General features: G+C 47.7%; 1 protein-coding gene across 2 annotated transcripts in view; it reads left to right on the plus strand.

Annotated features, from left to right (window-relative positions):
• The window catches only part of LOC119963280 (transmembrane protein 233), a 47079-nt gene that overhangs the window by 24924 nt on the left and 2109 nt on the right, over positions 1-20046 (plus strand). The gene's annotated exons all lie outside the window — the stretch shown is intronic.

Genomic DNA, 20046 nt, shown 5'->3' on the forward strand with positions numbered 1-20046 from the left:
GCTTCAGCAATCACATGTCCCACCTCTCTTTCCCCCATTATAACTGGTTAATAATGGCTTCCTTGATGAAGATTTTAGCCAGCATTCCTCCCCCTTTTAGCTTGGTGACAATTTTTGTTCACCTATAAAACTGTGAACCCCCTTGGGATGTTTCCAGGTGCTGCATAAATGCAAGTTGTTGTATCCTTGGCGTTAGTTTCCACAGGATCGTCGCTGGGTTTTGTGTGCACAGGTCCACCCTAACCCATGGAGGTCTTGTGGCGCAGTGGGCAGCGCCCCTACCTCTGAGCCAGGAGCTCCGGGTTTTAGTCCCACCCCATGACCTGATGGCCAAGGAAGGTGCGTCCATAACGCGGCTAACAGGTTGAGTATCAACCTGGAAAATCCTTCCAATGTGGCTGGCGGTAAGTGCAGGAGAGACGACTGGGCAGCCATGTTTAAGGTGGAGTGGTGGCCCTCAAGCTACAAGCCTCTGGCAACAGGCTGGTGATTGTTTCATAGTGGAAAGTCTCCACTATGGGAACAGATGATAGTCTGTCTATGCACCTCAGGAAGAGGAGCAACAACCGTAACCCACCGTGCAAGGTAAACGTGAATCCTAACATTAACAGCAGCAGAGCAGACCTTTTTAATTTGTCTTGTCAGACACATGGAGCAGCCACTATCAGTTATTTTCAAAGGAGGACCAGAATAATCCGTTGCCACTTGTTTGCAGAGTGAAAGGAGCAGTTGTCTGCTCAGCATCCCCCTCTGTAATATCAGCCTTTAATGAATGTCACCGGATTGGGGATAATCTAGAGAGGGTAAATCTCGGAAAGAAAACAGGTGCAGTGTTATAGCGAGGAGTAAATACTGTATACACAGCAATGCTGATTACCAGCTATGTGTTTATTTATCAGGAGAACTTTGTGTTTGAAATGCTCTCTGATCATCTTTTTTTAAAATTTAGTGTTCCCAATTCATTTTTTCCAATTAAGGGACAATTTAGCATGGCCAATCCACCTACCCTGCACATCTTTGGGCTGTGAAGGCGAAACCCACACAAACACGGGGAGAATGTGCAAACTCCACAGGGATAGTGACCCAGAGCCGGGATCGAACCTGGGACCTCGGCGCCGTGAGGCTGCAGGGATAACCCACTGCGCCACCGTGCTGCCCTCTCTGATCATCTTGACAACATGAAATTGTTTTGCTTTGGAATGCTACATGCTATCGTGTATAAAAGGAGGATTTACTCCATGATTCACTGCTCACCACCAGATACCTTTGAGATAAACTAAACTTGCATGATTTTGCTATGTTTAATAAAAACAACGTAAAGTTACTGTGTGTACACCAGTACCTGAGGGAGTTCCTGGGTGTGCCACTGTTTAAGGGAGTTCCTGTATGTGCGCCTGTATCTGAGGGAGTTCCTGTGTGGGGGTCACTATTTGAGGGAGTTCTTGTCTGTGTGTTACTATTTGAGGGAGTTCCTGGGTGTGCCACTATTTGAGGGAGTTCCTGGGTGTGCCACTATTTGAGGGAGTTCCTGGGTGTGCCACTATTTGAGGGAGTTCCTGGGTGTGCCACTATTTGAGGGAGTTCCTGGGTGTGCCACTATTTGAGGGAGTTCCTGTGTGTGCGTCACTATTTGAAGGGGTTTCTGTGTGTGCGTCACTATTTTCTTTTTGCACTGGAGTGCTGAGCTTGTGGCATTTGAGTGCTACAGTGAGAGTTTGGTGACTGAGGGAGTTAGGTGAGGAGGGAGTAAGGTGCTCCTTACATTTCATTTCCTATATTTATCAAAGAGCGTGAAGGAAGCCAGGAGTTTAGAGTACAGCTGACTGGAAGTAGAGTCGGAGGGCGGAGGTCCAGTTGGTCCACGGGGCAGCTAATTCTGTAAAGTAAGGGGATGGAGGCTAGGGAAGTTGCATGCTCCTCCTGTAGGATGTGGGTGGTGAGGGATACCACTGGTGTCCCCGCTGACTATACCTGCGGGAAATGCACCCAACTCCAGCTCCTCAGAGACCGTGTTAAGGTACTGGAGCTGGAGCTGGATGAACTTCGGATCATCCGGGAGGCAGAGGGGGTTATAGAGAAGAGTTACAGGGAGGTAGCCACACCAAAGGTACTGGACAAGAGTAGCTGGGTTACAGTCAGGGGAAAGAAAACTAACAGGCAGACAGTGCAGGGATCCCTCGTGGCCGTTCCCCTTCAAAACAAGTATACCGTTTTGGATGCTGTTGGGGGGGATGACCTACCGAGGGAAGGCCCCAGCGGCCAGGTCTCTGGCACTGAGTCTGGCTCTGGGGCTCAGAAGGGAAGGGGGAGCATAGAAAAGCAATAGTAATAGGAGATTCAATGGTTAGGGGAATAGATAGGAGATTCTGTGGTCGCGAGCGAGACTCCCGAAAGGTATGTTGCCTCCCGGGTGCCAGGGCCAGGGATGTCTCGGATCGTGTCTTCAGGATCCTGAAGGGGGAGGGTGAGCAGCCAGAAGTCGTGGTGCACATTGGTACCAACGATGTAGGTAGGAAAAAGGGTGTGGAGGTAATAAACAAGTTTAGAGAGTTAGGCTGGAAGTTAAAGGCCAGGACAGACAGAGTTGTCATCTCTGGTTTGTTGCCGGTGCCACGTGATAGCGAGGCTAGGAATAGGGAGAGAGTGCAGTTGAACACGTGGCTGCAGGAATGGTGTAGGAGGGAGGGCTTCAGGTATTTGGATAATTGGAGCGCATTCTGGGGAACGTGGGATATGTACAAGCAGGACGGGTTGCATCTGAACCAGAGGGGCAGCAATATCCTGGGGGGGAGGTTTTCTAGTACTCTTCGGGAGGGTTTAAACTAATTTGGCAGGGGAATGGGAACCGGGTCTGTAATCCAGCAACTAAGGAAGACGATAGTCAGGACGCCAAAGCACGTAGTGATGCAGTGGGGAAGGTAACAATGACAAAGGAGAGTACTTGCAGGCAAGGAGATGGGTTGAAGTGTGTATACTTTAATGCAAGAAGCATCAGGAATAAGGTGGGTGAACTTAAGGCATGGATCGGTACTTGAGACTACGATGTGGTGGCCATCACGGAAACTTGGATAGAAGAGGGGCAGAAATGGTTGTTGGAGGTCCCTGGTTATAGATGTTTCAACAAGATTAGGGAGGATGGTAAGAGGTTGGGGGGGGGGGGGGGGGGGGTGGCATTGTTAATTAGAGATAGTATAACAGCTGCAGAAAGGCAGTTCGAGGGGGATCTGCCTACTGAGGTAATATGGGTTGAAGTCAGAAATAGGAAAGGAGCAGTCACCTTAGAACATAGAACATAGAACAGTACAGCACAGAACAGGCCCTTCGGCCCTCAATGTTGTGCCGAGCCATGATCACCCTACTCAAACCCACGTATCCACCCTATACCCATAACCCAACAACACCCCCCTTAACCTTACTTTCATTAGGACACTAGGGGCAATTTAGCATGGCCAATCCACTTAACCCGCACATCTTTGGACTGTGGGAGGAAACCAGAGCACCCGGAGGAAACCCACGCACACAGGGGGAGGACGTGCAGACTCCACACAGACAGTGACCCAGCCGGGAATCGAACCTGGGACCCTGGAGCTGTGAAGCATTTATGCTAACCACCATGCTACCCTGCTACCTTGTTGGGAGTTTTCTATAGGCCCCTCAATAGCAGCAGAGATGTGGAGGAACAGATTGGGAAACAGATTTTGGAAAGGTGCAGAAGTCACAGGGTAGTAGTCATGGGTGACTTCAACTTCCCAAACATTGAGTGGAAACTCTTTAGATCAAATAGTTTGGATGGGGTAGTGTTTGTGCAGTGTGTCCAGGAAGCTTTTCTAACACAGTATGTAGATTGTCCGACCAGAGGGGAGGCCATATTGGATTTAGTACTTGGTAATGAACCAGGGCAGGTGATAGATTTGTTAGTGGGGGAGCATTTTGGAGGTAGTGACCACAATTCTGTGACTTTCACTTTAGTTATGGAGAGGGATAGGTGCGTGCAACAGGGCAAGGTTTATAATTGGGGGAAGGGTAAATGCAATGCTGTCAGACAAGAATTGAAGTGCAGAAGTTGGGAACATAGGCTGTCAGGGAAGGACACAAGTGAAATGTGGAACTTGTTCAAGGAACAGGTACTGCGTGTCTTTGATATGTATGTCCCTGTCAGGCAGGGAAGAGATTGTCGAGTGAGGGAACCATGGTTGACAAGAGAGGTTGAATGTCTTGTTAAGAGGAAGAAGGAGACTTATGTAAGGCTGAAGAAACAAGGTTCAGACAGGGCGCTGGAGGGATACAAGATAGCCAGGAGGGAACTGAAGAAAGGGATTAGGAGAGCTAAGAGAGGGCATGAAAAATCTTTGCAGGGTAGGATCAAGGAAAACCCCAAGGCCTTTTACACATATGTGGGAAATATGAGAATGACTAGAGCGAGGGTAGGTCCGATTAAGGACAGTAGTGGGAGATTGTGTATTGAGTCTGAAGAGATAAGAGAGGTCTTGAACAAGTATTTTTCTTCAGTATTTACAAACGAGAGGGGCCATATTGTTGGAGAGGACAGCGTGAAGCAGACTGATAAGCTTGAGGAGATACTTGTCAGGAAGGAAGATGTGTTGCGCGTTTTGAAAAACTTGAGGATAGACAAGTCCCCCGGGCCTGACGGGATTTATCCAAGGATTCTATGGGAAGCAAGAAATGAAATTGCAGAGCCGTTGGCAATGATCTTTTCGTCCTCGCTGTCAACAGGGGTGGTACCAGAGGATTGGAGAGTGGCGAATATAAGAACATAAGAATAAGAACATAAGAACTAGGAGCAGGAGTAGGTCATCTGGCCCCTCGAGCCTGCTCCGCCATTCAATTAGATCATGGCTGATCTTTTGTGGACTCAGCTCCACTTTCCGGCCCGAACACCATAACCCTTAATCCCTTTATTCTTCAAAAAACTATCTATCTTTACCTTAAAAACATGTAATGAAGGAGCCTCAACTGCTTCACTGGGCAAGGAATTCCATAGATTCACAACCCTTTGGGTGAAGAAGTTCCTCCTAAACTCAGTCCTAAATCTACTTCCCCTTATTTTGAGGCTATGCCCCCTAGTTCTGCTGTCACCCGCCAGTGGAAACAACCTGCCCGCATCTATCCTATCTATTCCCTTCATAATTTTTAATGTTTCTATAAGATCCCCCCTCATCCTTCTAAATTCCAACGAGTACAGTCCCAGTCTACTCAACCTCTCCTCATAATCCAACCCCTTCAGCTCTGGGATTAACCTAGTGAATCACCTCTGCACACCCTCCAGCGCCAGTACGTCCTTTCTCAAGTAAGGAGACCAAAACTGAACACAATACTCCAGGTGTGGCCGCACTAACACCTTATACAATTGCAACATAACCTCCCTAGTCTTAAACTCCATCCCTCTAGCAATGAAGGACAAAATTCCATTTGCCTTCTTAATCACCTGTTGCACTTGTAAACCAACCTTCTGTGACTCATGCACTAGCACACCCAAGTCTCTCTGAACAGCAGCATGCTTTAATATTTTATCGTTTAAATAATAATCCCGTTTGCTGTTATTCCTACCAAAATGGATAACCTCACATTTGTCAACATTGTATTCCATCTGCCAGACCCGAGCCCATTCACTTAACCTATCCAAATCCCTCTGCAGACTTCCAGTATCCTCTGCACTTTTCGCTTTACCACTCATCTTAGTGTCATCTGCAAACTTGGACACATTGCCGTTGGTCCCCAACTCCAAATCATCAATGTAAATTGTGAACAATTGTGGGCCCAACACGGATCCCTGAGGGACACCACTAGCTACTGATTGCCAACCAGAGAAACACCCATTTATCCCAACTCTTTGCTTTCTATTAATTAACCAATCCTCTATCCATGCTACTACTTTACCCTTAATGCCATGCATCTTTATCTTATGCAGCAACCTTTTATGTGGCACCTTGTCAAAGGCTTTCTGGAAATCCAGATATACCACATCCATCGGCTCCCCGTTATCTACTGCACTGGTAATGTCCTCAAAAAATTCCACTAAATTAGTTAGGCATGACCTGCCTTTAACGAACCCATGCTGCGTCTGCCCAATGGGACAATTTCTATCCAGATGCCTCGCAATTTCTTCCTTGATGATAGATTCCAGCATCTTCCCTATTACCGAAGTTAAACTCACTGGCCTATAATTTCCTGCTTTCTGCCTACCTCCTTTTTTAAACAGTGGCGTCACGTTTGCTAATTTCCAATCCACCGGGACCACCCCAGAGTCTAGTGAATTTCGGTAAATTATCACTAGTGCATCTGCAATTTCCCTAGCCATCTCTTTTAGCACTCTGGGATGCATTCCATCAGGGCCAGGAGACTTGTCTACCTTTAGCCCCATTAGCTTGCCCATCACTCCCTCCTTAGTGATAACAATCCTCTCAAGGTCCTCACCTGTCATAGCTTCATTTCTATCAGTCGCTGGCATGTTATTTGTGTCTTCCACTGTGAAGACCGACCCAAAAAACCTGTTCAGTTCCTCAGCCATTTCCTCATTTCCCATTATTAAAACTCCCTTCTCATCCTCTGAAGGACCAATATTTACCTTAGCCACTCTTTTTTGTCTTATATATTTGTAAAAACTTTTACTGTCTGTTTTTATATTCTGAGCAAGTTTACTCTCATACTCTATCTTACTCTTCTTTATAGCTTTTTTAGTAGCTTTCTGTTGCCCCCTAAAGATTTCCCAGTCCTCTAATCTCCCAGCAATCTTTGCCACTTTATATGCTTTTTCCTTCAATTTGATACTCTCCCTTATTTCCTTAGATATCCACGGTCGATTTTCCCTCTTTCTTCCGTCCTTCCTTTTTGTTGGTATAAACCTTTGCTGAGCACTGTGAAAAAACGCTTGGAAGGTTCTCCACTGTTCCTCAACTGTTCCACCATAAAGTCTTAGCTCCCAGTCTACCTTAGCTAGTTCTTCTCTCATCCCCTTGTAATCTCCTTTGTTTAAACACAAAACAATAGTATTTGATTTTACTTTCTCACCCTCCATCTGTATTTTAAATTCCACCATATTGTGATTGCTCCTTCCGAGAGGATCCCTAACTATGAGATCATGAATCAATCCTGTCTCATTACACAGGACAAGATCTAGGACTGCTTGTTCCCTCGTAGGTTCCATTACATACTGTTCTAGGAAACTATCGCGGATACATTCTATGAACTCCTCCTCACGGTTGCCTTGACCGACCTGGTTAAACCAATCGACATGTAGATTAAAATCCCCCATGATAACTGCTGTACCATTTCTACATGCATCAGTTATTTCTTTGTTTATTGCCTGCCCCACCATCTCGTTACTATTTGGTGGCCGATAGACTACTCCTATCAGTGACTTTTTCGCCTTACTATTCCTGATTTCCACCCAAATGGATTCAACCTTATCCTCCATAGCACCGATGTCATCCCTTACTATTGCCCGGATGTCATCCTTAAATAACAGAGCTACACCACCTCCCTTACCATCCACTCTGTCCTTCCGAATAGTTTGATGCCCTCGGATATTTAACTCCCAGTCGTGACCATCCTTTAACCATGTTTCAGTAATGGCCACTAAATCATAGTCATTTACGATGATTTGTGCCACCAACTCATTTACTTTATTCCGAATACTACGAGCATTCAGGTAAAGTACACTTATGTTGGTTTTTTTACCTCTGTTTTGAATCTTAACATCTCCAGTTTTATTCCTTTTGTTATTACTGGGCCTATTCACTGTGCTCCCCTCAGTCACTGTACCTTGTACTGTCGCCCTTATGGATTTCTGACTATGTCTTCTCTGCCTTGCACTTTTCCCCTTACTTCCTTTTGTTTCTGTCCCTGTTTTACTACCTTCCAACTTCCAGCATTGGTTCCCATCCCCCTGCCACATTAGTTTAAACCCTCCCCAACAGCTCTAGAAAACACCCCCCCTAGGACATCGGTTCCAGTCCTGCCCAAGTGCAGACCGTCCGGTTTGTACTGGTCCCACCTCCCCCAGAAGCGGTCCCAATGCCCCAGGAATTTGAATCCCTCCCTCTTGCACCATCTCTCGAGCCACGCATTCATCCTATCTATCCTGACATTCCTACTCTGACTAGCTCGTGGCACTGGTAGCAATCCTGAGATTACTACCTTTGAGGTCCTACTTTTTAGTTTAACTCCTAACTCCCTGAATTCCGCTTGTAGGACCTCATCCCGTTTTTTACCTATATCGTTGGTGCCTATGTGCACCACGACAGCTGGCTGTTCACCCTCCCCCCCCAGAATGTCCTGCAGCCGCTCCGAGACATCCTTGACCCTTGCACCAGGGAGGCAACATACCATCCTGGAGTCTCGATTGCGTCCACAGAACCGCCTGTCTATTCCCCTTACGATCGAGTCCCCTATCACTATAGCCCTGCCATTTTTCTTTCTGCCCTGCTGCGCAGCAGAGCCAGCACGGTGCCATGAACCTGGCTGCTGCTGCCTTCCCCTGGTGAGCCATCTCCCTCAACAGTATCCAAAGCGGTATATCTGTTTTGCAGGGAGATGACCGCAGGGGACACCTGCACTGCCTTCCTACTCTTGCTCTTTCTTTTGGTCACCCATTTTCTATCTCCCTCAGTAACCTTCACCTGCGGTGTGACCAACTCGCTAAACGTGCTATCCACGACCTCCTCAGCATCGCGGATGCTCCAAAGTGAGTCCATCCGCAGCTCCAGAGCCGTCAAGCGGTCTAACAAGAGCTGCAACTGAACACACTTCTTGCACGTGAAGGAGCCAGGGACAGTGGACGTGTCCCTGAGCTCCCACATCGCACACGAGGAGCATGACACGGGTCTGGGATCTCCTGCCATGTCTTAAACCCTTGGTAAACTTAAACAACTAGAATTTCAAAATAAAAATAAATAAATTAGACAATGAAAAGAAAAAGAGAGACTACTTACCAGTCACTTACCAGGGTTAAAAAGCACCTCCTCACACTCTGCACCGAATTACCTCACTGCACCAAATTATGTCGCGCCCCTGTTCAAAAAAGGGAACAGGGATAACCCTGGGAATTACAGGCCAGTTAGTCTTACTTCGGTGGTAGGCAAAGTAATGGAAAGGGTACTGAGGGATAGGATTTCTGAGCATCTGGAAAGGCATTGCTTGATTAGGGATAGTCAGCACGGATTTGTGAGGGGTAGGTCTTGCCTTACAAGTCTTATTGACTTCTTTGAGGAGGTGACCAAGCATGTGGATGAAGGTAAAGCAGTGGATGTAGTGTACATGGATTTTAGTAAGGTATTTGATAAGGTTCCCCATGGTAGGCTTATGCAGAAAGTAAGGAGGCATGGGATAGTGGGAAATTTGGCCAGTTGGATAACAAACTGGCTAACCGATAGAAGACAGAGAGTGGTGGTGGATGGCAAATATTCAGCCTGGAGCCCAGTTATCAGTGGCGTACCGCAGGGATCAGTTCTGGGTCCTCTGCTGTTTGTGATTTTCATTAACGACTTGGATGAGGGAGTTGAAGGGTGGGTCAGTAAATTTGCAGATGATACGAAGATTGGTGGAGTTGTGGATAGTGAGGAGGGCTGTTGTCGGCTTCAAAGAGACATAGATAGAATGCAGAGCTGGGCTGAGAAGTGGCAGATGGAGTTTAACCCTGACAAGTGTGAGGTTGTCCATTTTGGAAGGACAAATATGAATATGGAATACAGGGTTAATGGTAGGGTTCTTGGCAATGTGGAGGAGTAGAGAGATCTTGGGGTCTATGTTCATAGATCTTTGAAAGTTGCCACTCAAATGGATAGAGCTGTGAAGAAGGCCTATGGTGTGCTAGCGTTCATTAGCAGAGGGATTGAGTTTAAGAGCCGTGAGGTGATGATGCAGCTGTACAAAACCTTGGTCAGGCCACATTTGGAGTACTGTGTGCAGTTCTGGTCACCTCATTTTAGGAAGGATGTGGAAGCTTTGGAAAAGGTGCAAAGGAGATTTACCAGGATGTTGCCTGGAATGGAGAGTAGGTCATATGAGGAAAGGTTGAGGGTGCTAGGCCTTTTCTCATTAGAACGGAGAAGGATGAGGGGCGACTTGATAGAGGTTTATAAGATGATTAGGGGAATAGATAGAGTAGACAGTCAGAGACTTTTTCCCCGGGTGGAACACACCATTACAAGGGGACATAAATTTAAGATAAATGGTGGAAGATATAGAGGGGATGTCAGAGGTAGGTTTTTTACCCAGAGAGTAGTGGGGGCATGGAATGCACTGCCTGTGGAAGTAGTTGAGTCGGAAAAGTTAGGGACCTTCAAGCGGCTATTGGATAGGTACATGGATTAGGGTAGAATAATGGAGTGTAGGTTAACTTCTTAAGGGCAGCAAGGTAGCATTGTGGATAGCACAATTGCTTCACAGCTCCAGGGTCCCAAGTTCGATTTCGACTTGGGTCGCTGTCTGTGTGGAGTCTGCACATCCTCCCCGTGACTGCGTGGGTTTCCCCTGGGTACTCCGGTTTCCTCCCACAGTCCAAAGATGTGCAGGTTGGGTGGATTGGCCATGAAAAATTGTCCAAAATTCGATGATTAACCTAGGACAAAAGTTCGGCGCAACATCGTGGGCCGAAAGGCCTGTTCTGTGCTGTATTTCTCTATCTATCTATCTATTTGAGGGAGTTCCTGTGTGAAACAATATTTGAGGGAGTTCCTGTGTGTGCATCAGTATTTGAGGGAGTTCCCGTGTGAAACAATATTTGAGGGAGTTCCTGTGTGTGCGTCAGTATTTGAGGGAGCTCTTGTGTGTGTGTGTGTGTCACTATTTGAGGGAATTCCTGTGTGTCAGTCAGTATTAGAGGGAGTTACTGTGTGTCAGTCAGTATTTGAGAGAGTTCCTGTGTGTCAGTCAGTATTTGAGGGAGTTACTGTGTGTCAGTCAGTATTTGAGGGAGTTCTTGTGTGTGCGTCAGTACTTGAGGGAGTTCCTGTGTGTGTGTCAGTTGTGGTGAACGTATTGCAGTAACCATTCACCATATATGTAACTGTACCACACTGTTGCCCATGAGGGCTCCACCTATGGACCATTGTAAGGTATTACCTGTGATGTATCATGTTGGTGCCTTTGTGGGCTCCGCCCCTGGCTCTGCCCCCTTGAGGGGAGGTATAAAGAGCAGTAGCCCTGTAGGCGGCTCTCAATAGCAGAGCAGTCGCAGGCAGGTCCTGTTCTAGTCGATTAAAGCCACAGTTCACATCTACGCTCTGTTTCGCGTGAATTGGTGGCCTTGATTAGTGGGCGGGCTTTGTCCGCATAGTTGGGGACCCACTGGACATAATATGAAAAGAACCGGAGACACCTCTTCAGGGCCTTGGATACATTCAGCACAAAGGCAATTAGGAATGGCTTCGACAGCAATGCCCACATTCCCTGAAAGAAAAATATTTCTTAAGTCTGTTTTTTTTAAAATAATTTTTATTGAAAAGATTTTTTACATGAAAATATTTACCCCCCCTAACCATAGACTATTACAAAATATTCCCTCTTAACAAATATCCCCCCCACGCCCGACCCCCCGCGCGCGCTGTCCCTCCCCCCCCCCCAAAAACAAACAAAGCAACAATTAATATCAAACAAGAACTGCAAACAAATTTGCCTGCATTACAACCTTAAATAACCCACCACACCCGTTGTTGCCACCCCCCCCCCCTCCCCCCCCCCCCCGGGTTGCTGCTGCTGCGGCCTCTGCACCCTATCTTTGAGCCAAAAAGTCGAGGAAAGGCTGCCACCGCCTAAAGAACCCTTGTACCGACCCTCTCAGGGCGAATTTGACCCTTTCCAATTGGATAAAGCTTGCCATGTCATTAATCCAAGTTTCCACGCTTGGAGGCCTCGCGTCCTTCCACTGTATCAGTATCCTTCTTCGCGCAACTAGGGACGCAAAGGCCAGTACTCCGGCCTCTCTCGCCTCCTGTACCCCCGGCTCCACCCCAACCCCAAAGATCGCTAGTCCCCATCCTGGTTTGACCCTGGATCCCACCACCCTCGACACCGTCCTTGCCACCCCCTTCCAGAACTCCTCCAGTGCCGGACATGCCCAAAACATATGGACATGGTTCGCTGGACTTCCTGAACACCTGACACATCTGTCCTCACCCCCAAAGAACCGACTCATCCTCGTCCCCGTCATATGGGCTCTATGTAGCACCTTAAATTGAATGAGGCTAAGCCTCGCACACGAGGAGGAAGAATTAACCCTCTCCAGGGCATCAGCCCATGTCCCATCCTCTATCTGCTCTCCCAGCTCCCCCTCCCACTTGGCTTTCAGCTCCTCTACTGATGCCTCCTCCGCCTCCTGCATTACTTTGTATATGTCCGATATCTTCCCCCCTCCGACCCAGACCCCCGAGAGCACCCTATTGCTCGCCCCCCTACTGGGTTCTTAAGTCTGTTAAGATTTCCAGAAGATCCCTCAGCTGAAACATTTCCAAAGCAAAGTTTTAGACCATTAAGCCAAAGCAAAAGGCAGTGCCCATGCTAGCTTGGTGCTGCCACCACTGCACCCTAGAAGTCTCAGGATGGCAGTGCCACGGTGCCCATGTGGCATGGGGAGTGCTAGGGTACCACCCTGCCCAGTGCCTGACCACCCAAGTTCCAATCACCAGGGAGACTCCCCAAATGCCGGTACACCTGATCCACGTTTGTGGAAACCAGTGTCAAATGGCACCACGGTGGGGTCTCCGAGGCGTTTGATCCCGCACCATGGGTAACTCCGTGTGGTAAACCACTATTGTATATATTGTATTGTTGTACTGTTACATGCCTGGGCTTGTCCCATGCCTGTTACATGTTACATGCCTGGGCTTGTCCCACTGTAGTATATAATATGTGTATTGTGGTAAACTGCCACTGTATTATATGTAATGTGGTAAGCTACTGCCTGCTGGCTCTGCCTCCCTCGGGCTCGGTATAAAGGTGGCTAGTCTCCGCCGCTGCCTCAGTTTGAGATCCGAGGCCAGGAAGCTTTCTGTTTAGTTTATTAAAGCCTCAGTTACGTTCACCACTCGTCGTGATGGCATATCACTCCGGCGAAAACATATTCAAGTGAGACTAACCACTCACTTGACTATGCAAATCAGGATCCTGCCCATTGAGGCCGAGATCTAGATCGCGCTGCCTCGCGAGATCTCATTAGATCACCATAGGCATAACGAGTGTCGGAAATCTCGCAAGATGCCCCTCGCGAGATTTAGCGCGCTTGGTGGGTCCCGAGTCGGGTGCGATGACGCTGGTGGATCACGTTGCATGAATAATACGCCAATCTCTGTCTGGTAATGGTAAGCAACCTATACTAACAATTAGAACTGGAATGGCACTTCTCTCCTCTTGGCTAATTGAAGCTGAAATTCCTCAGGGATATGCTGGTCTCCACAGGGACTCTGGTGGATACCTGGAGCTACCAACCTGGTTATTGTCATTAATGTAGTGGGCAGAATCTTCATTAAATGAGGAACTCCATTGGGGCCCCACTCATCCATGGAGGAGAGCACGCACAGAGTGGTGAAGTAGTCTGCATCCTCGTAGAAACTTACAGATATTAGCCTTACATTCAAGATCACCTCCCTCACTTGGGGCTGAGGTTGAGGCGGGGGGGGGGGGCAGTGTTTGTGCTCCCTCTTGGGTGAGGGAGTCCCAGATAACTGCAGATGCTAGAACTTTGGAAGGAAAATAGGAAATGCTGGAAATACTCACCAGGTCAGGGTTCGATCTGAAAGACTCACTTTGTTCCTCATTCCATCAGTGCTGCCTGATCTGGTGAGTGTTTTCTGCTTCTATTGTATAAAAGCCCTCCAATGACAGATGAATGCCCAATTTTTCCATCATGTGGGTCAAGCCAGTGCAAGGGATGGCCCAGTCCATGAGTCCATTGATTTTTTTGTTACTGGACTAGACTGTACTTTCAGTTCCTGTATATGCATACAAATATTGCCTGCAACGATGTTTTGCTCTGTGTGTATCTATATTTGCCGGGGTCTTTGGGAATGTCACCATGCACAAGCTGTAAAGCACTCAGTAAAATGTTCAAACTCATTGAGGTGCTGAATAGTTCTAAATGGTGCCTTTGGAATTGACTCCTATGCTACCGGCTAGTGGTTAATGTCATTTGCCCAATATCAGCCTATGATAAGCATGGACAATCTAAATGTTAGGCACTGTATCTTTAGAGATTTACTAAGGACCTGATGATTCTCCGGTTAAATCACCACCAGTCAGCTCTCCCCCTCAAAGAAGAAAGCAGCTTATGGTCATCTGGGACTATGGCGGCTTTACTGAGAACGTAGTCAATATTGAAAACTAGTAAATGCAGGCTAAATGAACAGAATCTATAGCACTGCAACATTACAATGTAAATAAGTAAGAAAAACAGGTTCTGCTACAATCATAGGGAAAGATATGAGAGAACCCATGGGATGAAAATACAGAAACCTCCTGCACAAAGTGGTCAGGAGGACAAAATGAGACTGAGATCCTCGTGGTTAGCACTGCAGCCTCACAGCTCCAGGGTCCCAGGTTCAATTCCGGCCTTGGGTGACTGTCTGTGCGGAGTCTACACATTCTCCCCAAGTCTGCGTGGGGTTCCTCCGGGTGCTCCGGCTTCCTCCCACAGTCCAGGAATGTGCAGGTTAGGTGGATTCGCCATGCTAAATTGCCCCTAGGTGGGGTTATGTAGAATAGAGTGGGGTATTGGGCCTAGGTAGGGCGCTCTTTCAGAGGGTTGGTTAGACTCAATGGGCTGAATGGCCTCCTTCTGCACTGTAGGGATTCTATGATAGGAAATGAGGGATGGAAGAGCTGTCAATCTGATGAAGTAATTGTATGAAATATAAAATATATTATAAAGTATAGAATATATCCAGAATATAATCACACCCCAGGGGAAAACTCAAGTTCACGGTAGCGATGGGCAACATGGTAGCACAGTGGTTAGCACTGTTGCTTCACAGCGCCGGGATCCCAGCTTTGATTCCCGGCTTGGGTCACTGTCTGTGCGAAGTCTGCACCTTCTCCCTGTGCCTGCCTGGATTTCCTCCCCAACTATATTGCAGTGCTAATGTAAGCCTACTTGTGACAATAAAGATGACATTATTAAAAGTTCAGGAAAAGGAGGGTGTGACTGATAGGCAGCTGAGTAGCAGGGATTCGGGGGGAGGTTGGAAAGGATTTCCCTCAGACACTGCTCCTGTCCAACAGTACGAGGCAGACACTGCCTGTGGTGACAGGCACAATAGAAATAAAGGCGGCATGGCTTCGGAGATTGTCCAGAGGAGGAAGGGGAGAATAGGAATATGGTGGTTATAGGGAACTCCATAATTTGCGGGATAGACAACATCCTTTGCAACCGAGAATGAAACCCAATAGATGTGTTGCCTATGAGTATGGGATCTCTCACAATTGCTGGAGAGGAACTTGGAAAAAGAGGGGTTAAATCTAGTTGTGGTCCATGTTGGAACAAATGACATAGGTAGGAACAGGTCCTGCTGAAAGAGTATCAGGAGTTAGGCTCTAAATTAAAAAGCAAGGCCTCTGGGGTAACAAACTCTGGATTATTGCATAGGAGCAGACAGATGAGACAAAATAATTGATAGCTAAAGGGCTGGTGTGAGAAAGAGAGATTCTTTTTCATGGTTTACTGGCACCAGTTCTGGGACAGGAAGGAGCTACACCAATGGAAGATGTGCCACCTGAACTGGAGTGGGACATATGTCCTGGCAGAAAGGGTGACTAGGGAGAAGACAAAGATGAGTAAGATGGGGGAGGGATCTAAAAGACATATAAGCAGCCTCAAGGTAAACACAAGAGAACATAGGGAAGAATAAGCAAGGGAATAAAGTTCATGGCAAGGGAATATGTCAAATTATAGCATGGGATTATAATAAAATGGTTAAACATAGAGAGGAATCTGTTAAAAATAGTTAAATTGTCTGTCAGCATTGCATAAAATGTCTTTGACAATGCCTGATCTGGTTGAATAGCCGAGCAGGCTCGAGGGGCTGAATGGTCCTGCTCCTATGTATCATTCATGACTAGATGTGGCAGCACTGCAGAGCTTTGATCCGATCCAGCTATTTCTATATCATGCTGCTTCTGCTGTTTGGTGCAGATAAAGCCCTGACTTGTAGCTTCACCAGGTTGGCATGATGGAGGCTTTCCTCAATGTGAAGATAGGTGTTTATCTACACGAGGACTATGCGTTGATCACTCCTACCAATACTGTCATGGACAGATGCATCGGAAAACCTCCATCGTGTTCTGTGGCACAACTGAATAGATTTTGAACAGATCAAGCAGCTTAAAACTGGGCATCCATGACCAAACTGTTGGCCATCAGCACCAGCAATATCATATACAAATTAAACCTGTAACCTCATGGCCTGGCATATCCCCTACTCCACCGATCAAGCTGGGGGAATCAGGCCTGGTTCAATGAAGAGTGCAGGGGAGCATGCCACGAGCAACACCAGCTACATCTAACAATAAGATGCCAAGCTGGTGAAGCTACAAGACAGGACTTTACCAAACAGCAGGAGCAGCATGATATAGAAACAGCTTTGTGGCCCCACAACCAATGGATCAGATCAAAGCTCTGCAGTGCTGTCACATCTAGTCGTGAATCAGTGACCGGTAGATTGGTGAGGACGAGGTCACGTAGGTTTGGCCCTCTTGTTGGTTCTCCCAGTCTGGCAGGTAAATCATTCAAGACTTGGTCAGTGGTGGTCCTACCGAGCCACTCTTGGTGATGGACATTGAAGTTCCCCAGCCAGATTATATTCATTGCACCTTGTCACCCTCAGTGCTTCTTCCAATCAGTGTTCAACATGGAGGAGTATTGATTCATCAGCTGAGGGAGGACAGTAGGTTGCCCCTGTTTAACCTGATTCCATGAGACTTGATGGGAACCAGTCAATGTTGAGGACTCAAAGGGCAACTCCTGCCCGCTTGTATACCACCATGCCACCACCTCTGCTGGGTCTGTCCTGTTGGCGAGGCAGGAAATTCCCAGGCGTGGTGATGGAGGAGGATTATGGCTGTAAGGTATCACTTGGTTAGTATGACCATGCCAGGCTGTTGCCTATATACTCTGTGGGGTAGCTCTCCCAGTTTTATCACAAGCCCCCTGGTGTTAGTGAGGAGGATTCTGCCGGGCCAACTGCCATTTTCGCTTCCAGTGCTCAGGTCAACGTTGGATGATCATCCCATTCTACTTCTTTCCGTCTTTTCTGTAGAGGAGGGCATTTAAGCATGAGCCACATTGTGTGGGTCTGGAGTCACATGTAGACCATGTAAAGATGGAAGATCTCATTTCCCAAAGGGCATCAGTGAACCAAAAGAGTTTTTACGACCACCCAGTAGTTTCATGATTACCATTTTAGAAGTTAGCTTTTTAGCCCAGATTTAATAACAATTTGAATTAAAATGCCAAAGGTCTGTAGAGGGGCAGGTAGTAGTGAGGAAACGGGGGGGGGGGGGGGGGGGCTGCAGAAGGACTTGGACAGGCTAGGAGAGTGGGCAAAGAAGTGGCAGACGGAATACAATGTGTAAAACTGTGAGGTTATGTACTTTGGTAAGAAGAATGGAGGCACAGACTATTTTCTAAATCGGGAAATGCTTAGGAAATCAGAAGCAAAAAGGGGCTTGGGAGTCCTAGTTCAAGATTCTCTTAAAGTTAATGTGCAGGTTCAGTCGGCAGTTAGGAAGGCAAATGCAATGTTTTTAAAAAAAAAAAATTTTTATTGAAAAATTTTGAATTTATACAACAATAACGCACCATAGTAAAATACCAAAAATAACAATAATATTAACAATCATAAACATTCGCCCCACCCCCATGCACAACACAGCATTTTAACAACAACGCAAATTAACACAATATAAAGTTACAGAATAGAAACTACAAGGAACACCCCCCCCCCCCCCCCCCCCCGCCCCCCGGGGTTGCTGCTGCTATTGACCAAGTTACCTATCTTTGCGCCAGGAAGTCCAGAAAAGGCTGTCATCGTTTATAGAACCCTTGTATTGATCCTCTCAGGGCAAATTTGACCCTTTCCAGTTTTATAAATCCCGCCATGTCACTGATCCAGGTCTCCACACTTGGGGGCCTTGCATCCTTCCACTGTAGCAGAATTCTTCGTCGGGCTACTAGGGACGCAAAGGCCAGGACACCGGCCTCTTTTGCCTCCTGCACTCCCGGCTCTACCGCAACTCCAAAAATCGCGAGTCCCCACCCTGGTTTGACCCTGGATCCAACCACCCTCGACACCGTCCCCGCCACCCCCTTCCAGAATTCTTCCAGTGCTGGGCATGCCCAGAACATATGGGCGTGGTTCGCTGGACTCCCCGAACATCTGCTGCACCTGTCCTCACCCCCAAAGAATCTACTCATCCTAGTCCTGGACACGTGGGCCCGGTGCAGCACCTTAAATTGGATGAGACTAAGCCTCGCACATGAGGAGGAAGAGTTGACTCTCTCCAAGGCATCCGCCCAAGTCCCGTCCTCTATCTGCTCCCCAAGTTCCCCCTCCCATTTAGCCTTCAGCTCCTCCACTGACGACTCCTCCACCTCCTGCATTACCTTATAGATGTCAGACACATTCCCCTCTCCGACCCACCCCCCCGAAAGCACTGTCCATCGTCCCCTGCGAGGGCAGCAAAGGGAATCCCTCTACCTGTCGCCTAGCAAACGCCTTTACCTGCAAGTATCTGAACATGTTCCCTTGGGGACGGCCAAATTTATCTTCCGGTTCCCCAGGCCCGCAAACCTCCCGCCAATAAACAGGTCCCTCAATTTGCTGATGCCCACCCTTTGCCACCCCCTAAATCCCCCATCCTTGTTCCCCGGAATGAACCGATGGTTGCCACCCAGTAGAGCCTCCATCGAGCCCCCTGTCTCCCCCCTATGCCACCTCCACTGTCCCCAGATTCTTAGGGTCGCCGCCACCACCGGGCTAGGCAAATGCAATGTTAGCATTCATGTCAAGAGAGCTAGAATACAAGACCAGGGATGTATTTCTGAGGCTGTATAAGGCTCTGGTCAGACCCAATTTAGGGTATTGTGAGCTGTTTTGGGCCCAATATTGAAGGAAAGGTGTGCTGGCCTTGGAAAGGATCCAGAGGAGGTTCACAAGAATGATCCCTGGAATGAAGAGCTTGTCGTATGAGGAGCGGTTGAGGGCTCTGGGTCTGTACTCGTTGGAGTTTAGAAGGATGAGAGGGGATCTTATTGAAACTTATAAGATACTGCGAGGCCTGGATAGACTGGACGTGGACAGGATGTTTCCACTTGTAGGACAAACTAGAACCAGAGGACACCATCTCAGACTAAAGGGACGATCCTTTAAAACAGAGATTAGAAGAAATTTTTTCAGCCAGAGGGTGGTGAATCTGTGGAACTCTTTGCTGCAGAAGACTGTTGAGGCCAATTCACTGAGTGTCTTTAAGACAGAGATAGATAGGTTCTTGATTAATAAGGGGATCAGGGGTTATGGGGAGAAGGCAGGAGAATGGCGATGAGAAAATATCAGCCATGATTGAATGGCGGAGCAGACCCGATGGGCCTAGTATCCTAATTCTGCTCCTATGTCTTATGGTCTTAAACTCGGTTTGTTCTCACTGGAATGATGAGTTGAGTGGCGACCTGATAGAGGTCTACAAAATTATGAGGGGCATAGACAGAGTGGATAGTCAGAGACTTTTTCCCAGGGTAGAGGGGTCAATTACTGGGGGGGGGGCATAGGTTTAAGATGCGAGGGGCAAGGTTTAGAGGAGATATATGAGGCAAGTCAGAGCCACCTGGGGAGGCCGGGAGGCTGGGAGCGGCGCTGTCGCTAGCACCTTCAATCCCGACCCCCTACACAAACTCTCCTCCATTCTGACCCATTGGGAGTCAACCCCTCTGACCCAGCTCCCTACCTTCTCCACATTCGCCGCCCAGTAATAATACATCAGGTTTGGAAGACCCAAACCCCCTGCCTGCCTTCCTCTCTGTAGTCGCACCTTTCGAATTCTGGC

The sequence above is a fragment of the Scyliorhinus canicula genome, chromosome 1, assembly GCF_902713615.1.
Source record: "Scyliorhinus canicula chromosome 1, sScyCan1.1, whole genome shotgun sequence".
NCBI lineage: Eukaryota > Metazoa > Chordata > Chondrichthyes > Carcharhiniformes > Scyliorhinidae > Scyliorhinus > Scyliorhinus canicula.